Source organism: Pristiophorus japonicus, chromosome 15 (assembly GCF_044704955.1).
Source record: "Pristiophorus japonicus isolate sPriJap1 chromosome 15, sPriJap1.hap1, whole genome shotgun sequence".
Lineage (NCBI taxonomy): Eukaryota > Metazoa > Chordata > Chondrichthyes > Pristiophoridae > Pristiophorus > Pristiophorus japonicus.
In genome coordinates, this window is record NC_091991.1 from 36,211,237 (window position 1) to 36,219,899 (window position 8,663).

Genomic DNA, 8,663 nt, shown 5'->3' on the forward strand with positions numbered 1-8,663 from the left:
CGGTCCAAGTCAGCATGGATTTATGAAAGGGAAATCATGCTTTACAAATCTTCTCGAATTTTTTGAGGATGTACCTGGTAGAGTGGACAAGGGAGAACTAGTGGATGTGGTGTATTTGAATTTTCAAAAGATTTTTGACAAGGTCCCACACAAGAGATTGGTGTGCAAAATTAAAGCACATGGTATTGGGGGTAATGTACTGACGTGGATAGAGAATTGGTTGGCAGATAGGAAGCAGAGAGTCGGGATAAACGGGTCCCTTTCAAAATGGCAGGCAGTGACTAGTGGGGTACCGCAGGGCTCAGTGCTGGGACGCCAGCTATTTACAATATACATTAATGATTTAGATGAAGGAATTAAGTGTAATAGCTCCAAGTTTGCAGATGATATTAAGCTGGATGGCGGTGTGAGCTGTGAGGAGGATGCTAAGAGGCTGCAGGGTGACTTGGACAGGTTAATTGAGTGGGCAAACGCATGGCAGATGCAGTATAATGTGGATAAATGTGAGGTTATCCACTTTGGTGGCAAAAACACGAAGGCAGAATATTATGCTGAATGGCGGAAGATTAGGAAAAGGGGAGGTGCAACGAGACCTGGGTGTCATGGTACATCAGTCATTGAAAGTTGGCAGGCGGTGAAGAAGGCAAATGGTATGTCAGCCTTCATAGCTAGGGGATTTGAGTATAGGAGCAGGGAGATCTTACTGCAGTTGTACAGGGCCTTAGTGAGGCCTCACCTGGAATATTGTGTTCAGTTTTTGTCTCCTAATCTGAGGAAGGACGTTCTTGCTATTATGGGAGTGCAGCGAAGGTTCACCAGACTGATTCCCAGGATGGCAGGACTGACATATGAGGAGAGACTGGATCGATTGGGCCTGTATTCATTGGAGTTTGGAAGGATGAGAGGGGATCTCATCGAACCATATAAAATTCTGACGGGACTGGACAGGTTAGATACAAGAAAAATGTTCCCGATTGGGGAAGTCCAGAACCAGGGGACATAGTCTAAGGATAAGGGGTAAGCCATTTAGGACTGAGATGAGGAGAAACTTCTTCACTCAGAGAGTTGTTAACCTGTGGAATTCCCTACCGCAGAGAGTTGTTGATGCTAGTTCATTGGATATATTCAAGAGGGAGTTAGATATGGTCCTTACGGCTAAGGGGATCAAGGGGTATAGAGAGAAAGCAGGAAGGGGTACTGAGGGAATGATCAGCCATGATCTTATTGAATGGTGGTGCAGACTCGAAGGGCCGAATGGCCTACTCCTGCACCTATTTTCTATGTTTCTATGACACTCTATTCATTTCATACCCAATAAACCTGCCTGCCCATCTATGATGTGGGGGGCTGGGGTAGGGAAGGATGCACTTGCGCTGCGGCAAGACACTTTAGCTGGGAGAGGCATGCACTTGGATTGGGGTAAGGCACTTCGACTGGAAGAGGGATGTACTTGGACTGGGGTAAGGCACTTTGGCTGGCCTTTGCTGTCTTCTCGGGAGCTCTGTCCTCTATCACTTCAGGAAGTCAAAGTGGATCGAGTTACAAATTGCAAAGTCAGTGAAATCTTGGCATGGGCGGTTCCAGTTACACATTCCTGTGAAACTTCAGGGTGTGGCTTATCCTCCAAGGGGACCAATCATAGACAAAGTGTGGAGCATGGTGGTCATTTTTGCTGTGCAAATAAGCACATCTATTTTTGAGTAATTTATTAAAATATTGCAGAGCAGTTGCATCGAAATGCTACACTAATTACAGTTTTTGCCTTTCAAGGAGGTACTGAAATAGGCTGCAAACAGAGGAGTTAGCGAGGAAAGCAATGTTCCCGCTAAGCTGCATGTCTTTTCTAGAGGAGAGTTTGCGTATGCACAAAATTGTGAATGGGTCACACAGCCCGTTAAAGGGACCACGCACCCTAATGGGAATGCTATAATTCATTTACTATTTTATTTTGAGAGTTAATAGAAACAGGTATTTTGAATTCATAATACAAACAGAAAATGCTGGAAATGTCAGTGGGTCAGGCAACATCTGTGGAATGAAACAGAGTTAACATTTCGGGTCTGTGACCCTTCATCAAAAACAATAGATTATTGTTGTTGGAGATTTAAAAAAATTAAATGGAAATTCTTTGTCTCCTTTTTTCTCTCTTAATCCAATCTTTCTTACCCTCTCTTTATCCCTCTTTTTGTACCTGATTTGATATTGAATTCACGATTTTAACATGTACTTCCTTCTCAGTCCTTGTGTTAATTTCACAATGCCTCATTCTGATTGGTTAAGGAGATAAAACGTTGCTTGCCGTGTAGAGGGCACCCCGCCGTTTCCATCTCTACATCCAGAAACTTGCAACGTAAAAGATCGTCGGCATTAAACAGGCAAGGACAAGTCTAACTAACAGCATTCGTTGCCCTGCCACAGGAAATTTTGGGTCATTATCTCAAATCAACATCCCTATCGGTAACCCGTTGAGATAAATTAATGAGAACAGCATGCCGCCCTTTATTAATTAAATTCTTCATACTTGTTCAGCAGGGTATTATGACTTACAATCCACACCCACCTTAACACTTTATTACAGCACGAAATGACTTGATTGTAATTGGTGTGCATTGATGATTACTCCCATCTCTGAATTACAAATAATACTTCAATATTGAAACGGGCAAAAAAAATACACATGTGCTATTAAATTGTTATTCCAAAAAATCCCTAGTGTTGGAGAGGAAACTCTGTAACCTATGGTTCTGACAATTAAATTGCAGCTTAATTGAACACAGGTATTTAGCATTAATGTTCATTTACACACCTGTCAACCAACTGAGCACTCTGCCCTTACAATATATTGCTGACTGAAAGTGAAAGTGAATTCCAATCATTAAATTTGCTATCATATATGACTTGCGTTTTCTCTGTTAATTAGGGTGTTCATTTCATTTAGATGTTGGGAACCCACTCAACAGCACCAGGGGACACCAATTTCAGTTTTGTTTCAGTGACCCAAATTAAAAATGTATCAAACCTTTTCAGAACTGATGTGTTTGTCAGAGGCTTCCGAGCATTCTGGGGGTGTTTTGTGTGGTATGAATTAATCATTGCTGAATACTGATAATTGTTCAATTATTGCCTCAAGTAAAGCCTGGTTGAATTTTCGTCAAGGTGTAACCCGAATAAGAAGTCAGTGCTGCTTAACGGCAAGAAGAAACAGGTGTGGCGGTTCACGCTCAATCTGTCCAACCCAGTAGAAGATGGCATCCTCGACTCTGGCAACTTTGAGCAGTTCCTGCCGGAGAAAGTGAAGGTCAGGGGGAAGGCCGGAAACCTGGGCAACGTGGTCCAGATCAAGCATCTGAAAAACAAGATCACAGTCACCTTGGCCAAACAATTCTCCAAGAGATACCTGAAGTACCTGACCAAAAAGTACCTGAAGAAGAACAACCTGCGAGACTGGCTGCGAGTTGTCGCCTCCGACAAGGAAAGCTACGAACTCCGCTACTTCCAAATCAGCCAGGACGAAGAGGAATCCGAAGCCGAGGATTGAGGGGGCACCGAGGCTGGCGGACCTGGACTCTCTTTTGTATAAAAAAAAGTGCGCGGTTTTCAGAGAACATCTATATAGAAAGTTATTAAATTATTCATAAATCGCTATTCACTGAAAAGCCAAAAAAAAAAGGAAGTACACTACCCGACTGCCTGCCTCTCTTCCGCGGTTATATCCGAGCCAGGGTATCCACCGGTACGCTCGCGGCCTTCCGCGAGAGGTGGGCGCCGGAGGGACTGGAGTGCATCATCACCCCCGGCAACCAAATTTAAATTTGATTTATGTCTAAAGTTTAATTTGTTTAATTTGCCGGTTTTAGTGCCCCCACCACCCACTTTTAGCCAGGGGGCACTTGTATAATTTCTGTTTTTAGTGCGCTAAAAAAAAACAAAAAAAGGAAAAAAAAGGGGGGCACTGGAAAAAAAATTATTTTGGAGTGTGACCCCCCTTGCAGAGGGGCATTTGTTTAAAGTTCACAACTAACATAGTTGAACTGGTATTGTGCAGTGTAATTGTTAAACCTTTGTTAATAAACCAACTAGTTCTTTAAAGAAAAGGAAGTACATTTTGGATGTAGTTATACTGAAGCCGTTTGATATATCAAATGAATTGAGCCATTTACCAGGTTCAGCAAAGTTTCACGAAGTGAAGTTTCACGAGATATGGCACATTTTCTGATTAAGCCCTTGATACATATTGGGCTCCAGTTGGAGCAGTAAAATGAGAACACCTTAACGTATTGATGATCTGTCACCATTATGAGACATTTGGTGATGTCCCCAAGTGATAAAGCTGGCACAAGGATGATTGCATTGTCACCTAGAACTTACTGTGGCATAGCCTGATGTATATTTGAGATGTGTACATTCTTCTAAAGCAGTTTGAAAAATAATTGACAGTGTTCTTTTCGTCTTTAAAGTTAAAAATAGATTGAAATACTCATGACATTTTGTGAGCCACAAGGTTGTTGCAGTAAAAGAGCAAAATCTTTCTGTCTAAAGAATACTATTTCTGATAATCATGACCTTGGGGAAAGCCACACAAGAGGACTGAGGACAATTTTGGGTAAAGAAGAGCAAAGAGCATATTTAATTAACATATTTATATTACATATAAAAAGTTAATTACACAAGCCTATTGGTTTGGACACCTCAAAATCAATCTCTTACTGGATTCAGTACTGAAAAATGTGAGGCTGACATGCCTATGTAACTGATGTCATTGTGAAGTGATAACAGCTAACATCTCTTCCTTCGATTACTTTACAGGTCCTGCATTGCTTTTCCCTTGGAATGATGCTTTTTTTGATGGAATACTTGTTCCTCTTTCTAAACTGAATTTTTCTCCTGGGCCATATATTAAGTTCAACAAAGAGGCCAAACAATTGCTCTCGTTGACTGCCCGAAAGTGCTCGAATGGCCCAGCTATGACTCCCAGATCCAGTGTATGACTTTCTTTTTATAATAAAACCTTAATTGTTTTCATCAAATATTATGGAATCCTAAATGTAAGTTTTTTTGGTTATTTCAGTTTGATGAATTAGGCCTAATCATACAAATCTGAATGAAAGCATAATAGGAGTTCAAAGATTATTAAAAAAATTATTATTCATTCTCAGGATGTGGGCATTGGTGGAAGGCTGCCGAATGTTGCCCATCCCTAGTTGCCCTGCAAAGGTCATGGGGGGTCTCCTTCTTGAACAGTTGTGTGTGTGGTGAAAGTGCCCCCACAATGCTGCTGGGTAGGGAGTTCCCGGATTTTGACCCAGTGGCGATGAAGTAATGGTGATATATGTCCATGTCAGAATGGTGTGTGACGGAGAACTTGGAAGTGATGATGCACCTCCTCCCCATATAATTCTAGTTGGTGGATTTGGGAGGTGCTGCTGAAGAAGGCTTAATGGGTTGCTGCAGTGCATCCTGTAATAATACATGTTGTAATCATGGCCGCTGTTGATGGATGGCAGTAGCAGAGGTAGGTTTGGTTGACGGGGGCGGGGTCATAGAGACATAGAAATTAGGTGCAGGAGTAGGCCATTCGGCCCTTCGAGCCTGCACCACCATTCAATATGATCATTGCTGATCATGCACTTCAGTATCCCATTCCTGCTTTCTCTCCATACCCCTTGATCCCTTTAGCCGTAAGGGCCACATCTAACTCCCTTTTGAATATATCTAACGAAGTGGCCTCAACAACTTTCCATGGTAGAGAATTCCACATGCTCACAATTCTCTTGAGATTTGGCTGACTTAGCAGGAAGGGGGCAGAGTTGAGAACTGGGAAATGCCAACTTGGGACCCACAGTCTTGCAAGCCAAACCTGGAGGGTGACAGAGATTCCTCAGAGCAAAATGGAGGTTGTATTCTAAAGCAATGTTAGTCAACCTTAAAATTCTTGCGGCTCTTCATAATGCCCCCACTCTCACTGGGGGAGGGGATGAATGTTTAGGTTAGTGAATGAGAAGTGCTTTGTCTTGGATGGTGTCAAGCCTCTTGAGTGTGATTGTTGCTACATCCATCTAGACAAGTGGAGAGTATCTGTTACATTCCTGATGTGCCTTGTAGGTAGTGGAGAGGCTATGGGGAGTCAGGGGTGAGTCACTCACCACAGAATACCTAGCCTTTGACCTGCTCTAGTAGCCAGGGCATTTACTTGGCTGGTCCAGTTGAGTTTCTGGACAATGATGACTCCTAGGATGTTGATGATAGTGGACTCGGCAATGGTAATGACATTGAATGGCAAGGTGCAATATCTAGGCTCTCTCTTGTCGGTGATGGTCATTGGTTGGCACTCGTGTGACACAAATGTTACTTGTCACATATCAGCCCAAGCCTGGATGTTGTCCAGGTCTTGCTGCATGCGGGCATGGACTGCTTCATTATGTGAGGAATTGCTCATGGCACGGAACACTGCAGCCATCAGCGAACAACCCTACTTGTGACCTTATGATTAAGATGAAGTAGCTGAAGATGGTTGATGCTGCCCTGAATATTTTTAGCTAATTCTTTAACAAAAATGTAATTTTTGTGAATAGTTATAAACACAACTCGTATGGGTTGAGATGGAATATTATAAATTATTACATCACTTCAAGAGTACCATTTTACATAGAAAACAATCTGAGTAGTCTGTTCCAGTTCTCTTTATATTTTTCCAGTTATTATAATTATAAAAATGCACTAACAGAGCAATTGAAAAAATGATGGAATGCTGGGATATATATAACCATAACAGGAAAAGTATAGAAATTACAAAATGGTATCCATAAAGCAAACCCAAATTATTATTTCAAAAACACCAATAAAGTAGAATCAGAGAATATAAATGAAAATGAGTGAAAAGTAGTTAGGAACAGGTATCATGAAAAAGACTTCTTTGCTCAAAAGAGTGATAAATATTTGGAATAATCTACCAAGCAAGATAATAAAGGCAAAATTGTTGGGGTTACTCAAAATATAATTGGATGCCATGATGGGGGAGAATTAGTGTACTGGAAGAATGGGCTTTGATGGGTCAAATTATGTTTTCTTGGAGTTTTAGCAGTATTGCATAAATGATATTCTTGTTAGTAATTCTAAATATATATGGTTTTACCTGGACCAAGTTATTATATGAAGCAGGCCTCTATTTCCAATTCGTCAAGGGTAGTTTTCTTTTTAAAAATAATTTCTCGACAAATGTCGCTCCTTCCCTTCTGGCATTGCTTTCTTGCAAGGTACAGCTCCATTGAGGTTGGGGACTCTTTATAACCCATTCAAGTGGACCATCTTTAAGTGTGACCCAAAGACAGTAAATATAACCAAGTTGTTTGACAGTGAGCAGCTTAACTGTTGAGCTTTATCTCGTCCTAACCTGATATCCACACTTCCATTTCTAGCAGGGATACTGAATAGCAATCAGGAGAGAGATCCGTGGTTGATTTTTCCCTTCCTTATCCCAGGGGCACTGAGGCCAATTGTAAGATCTCGAGCTGTTTGTTTGGCTGTTATACTAATTCAGCATAGACCTGGAATCAAACCTGGAACTTTCTTGATCTTTCGGGTGAGACGTTAAACCGAGGCCCTATTGACTCAGGTGGAAGTAAAAGATCACATGGCACTATTTTGAAGAACAGCAGGGGAGTTATCCCCGGTGTCTTGGCCAATATTTATCCTTCAACCAACATCACTAAAACAGATTCTCTGGTCATTATCACATTGCTATTTGTGGGAACTTGCTGTTTGCAAATTGGCTGCCGCGTTTCCTACATTACAACTGTGACTGCAAAATTACTTCAATGGCTGTAAAGTGCTTTGGGACTTTAGAGCTCAGCTAATACTGCCTTAATTAGCTGAACAGTCAGGAAGCCAAAGAGAGTCTTTTCATATAAAATTCTTATAATTATTAAATTTGAGGACTGTGAGGACTGGGAGCCAGTGAAAAGAATGAGAACCGGGGTGATGGGGAGTGGGATTGGGTACAGGCAGCAGAATTTTGGATGAGCTGAAGTTTACACAGGGTACAGGTTGGGTGGCTGGCCAGAAGAGCATTGGAACAGTCAAGTCTGGGAGTGACAAAGGCACGGATGAGGGTTTCAGTGGCAAATGGGATGAGGTAGGAGCAGGGATGAGCAATGTTACAGAGGTGGAAGTACAGCTAACATTGTGAAGTTTGTTTCAGCCTGATATTGTTGCTAAGGAGGGGAATGGAATTGGTGGTGAGGGTACAGAGTTTGTGGCTAAAGATGATAGCTTTGGTCTTCTCTATGGATAACTGGAGGAAATGGCGCTCATCTAAGACTGGACATCAGGCAAGCATCCTTACAGCAGAGTGGCAATGAAGGGATTGAGAGAGGTGGTAGAGAGGTAAGGCTGGGAGTCATCAGCTTAGTCAAGATATTACTTACATTAGGATTGGATATGATTGAGTTTTACGCTGTTGCAGGATGTAACTGTGATAGACCTTTCAAACAAATGGATCATACAGTGCATATACAAACAGTTAAAGAACCAGGATGCTTTCATTTTCTGATATTTTAATAAATAACTTCTTCGTTATTTTGTGGGGAACAACTGGCTCCAATTGAATACGGTTAATTGCATTACAGAGGTGACAGAAAACACACATGGCCAAAAATTAAAACACT

At 41.7% G+C, this 8,663-nt stretch overlaps 1 pseudogene; it reads left to right on the forward strand.

Annotated features, from left to right (window-relative positions):
* Positions 1–1,656: 1,656 nt before the first annotated feature.
* LOC139281531 (ribosomal protein eL22-like pseudogene) lies at positions 1,657–3,596 on the forward strand (annotated as a pseudogene).
* The last annotated feature ends 5,067 nt before the right edge of the window (positions 3,597–8,663 follow it).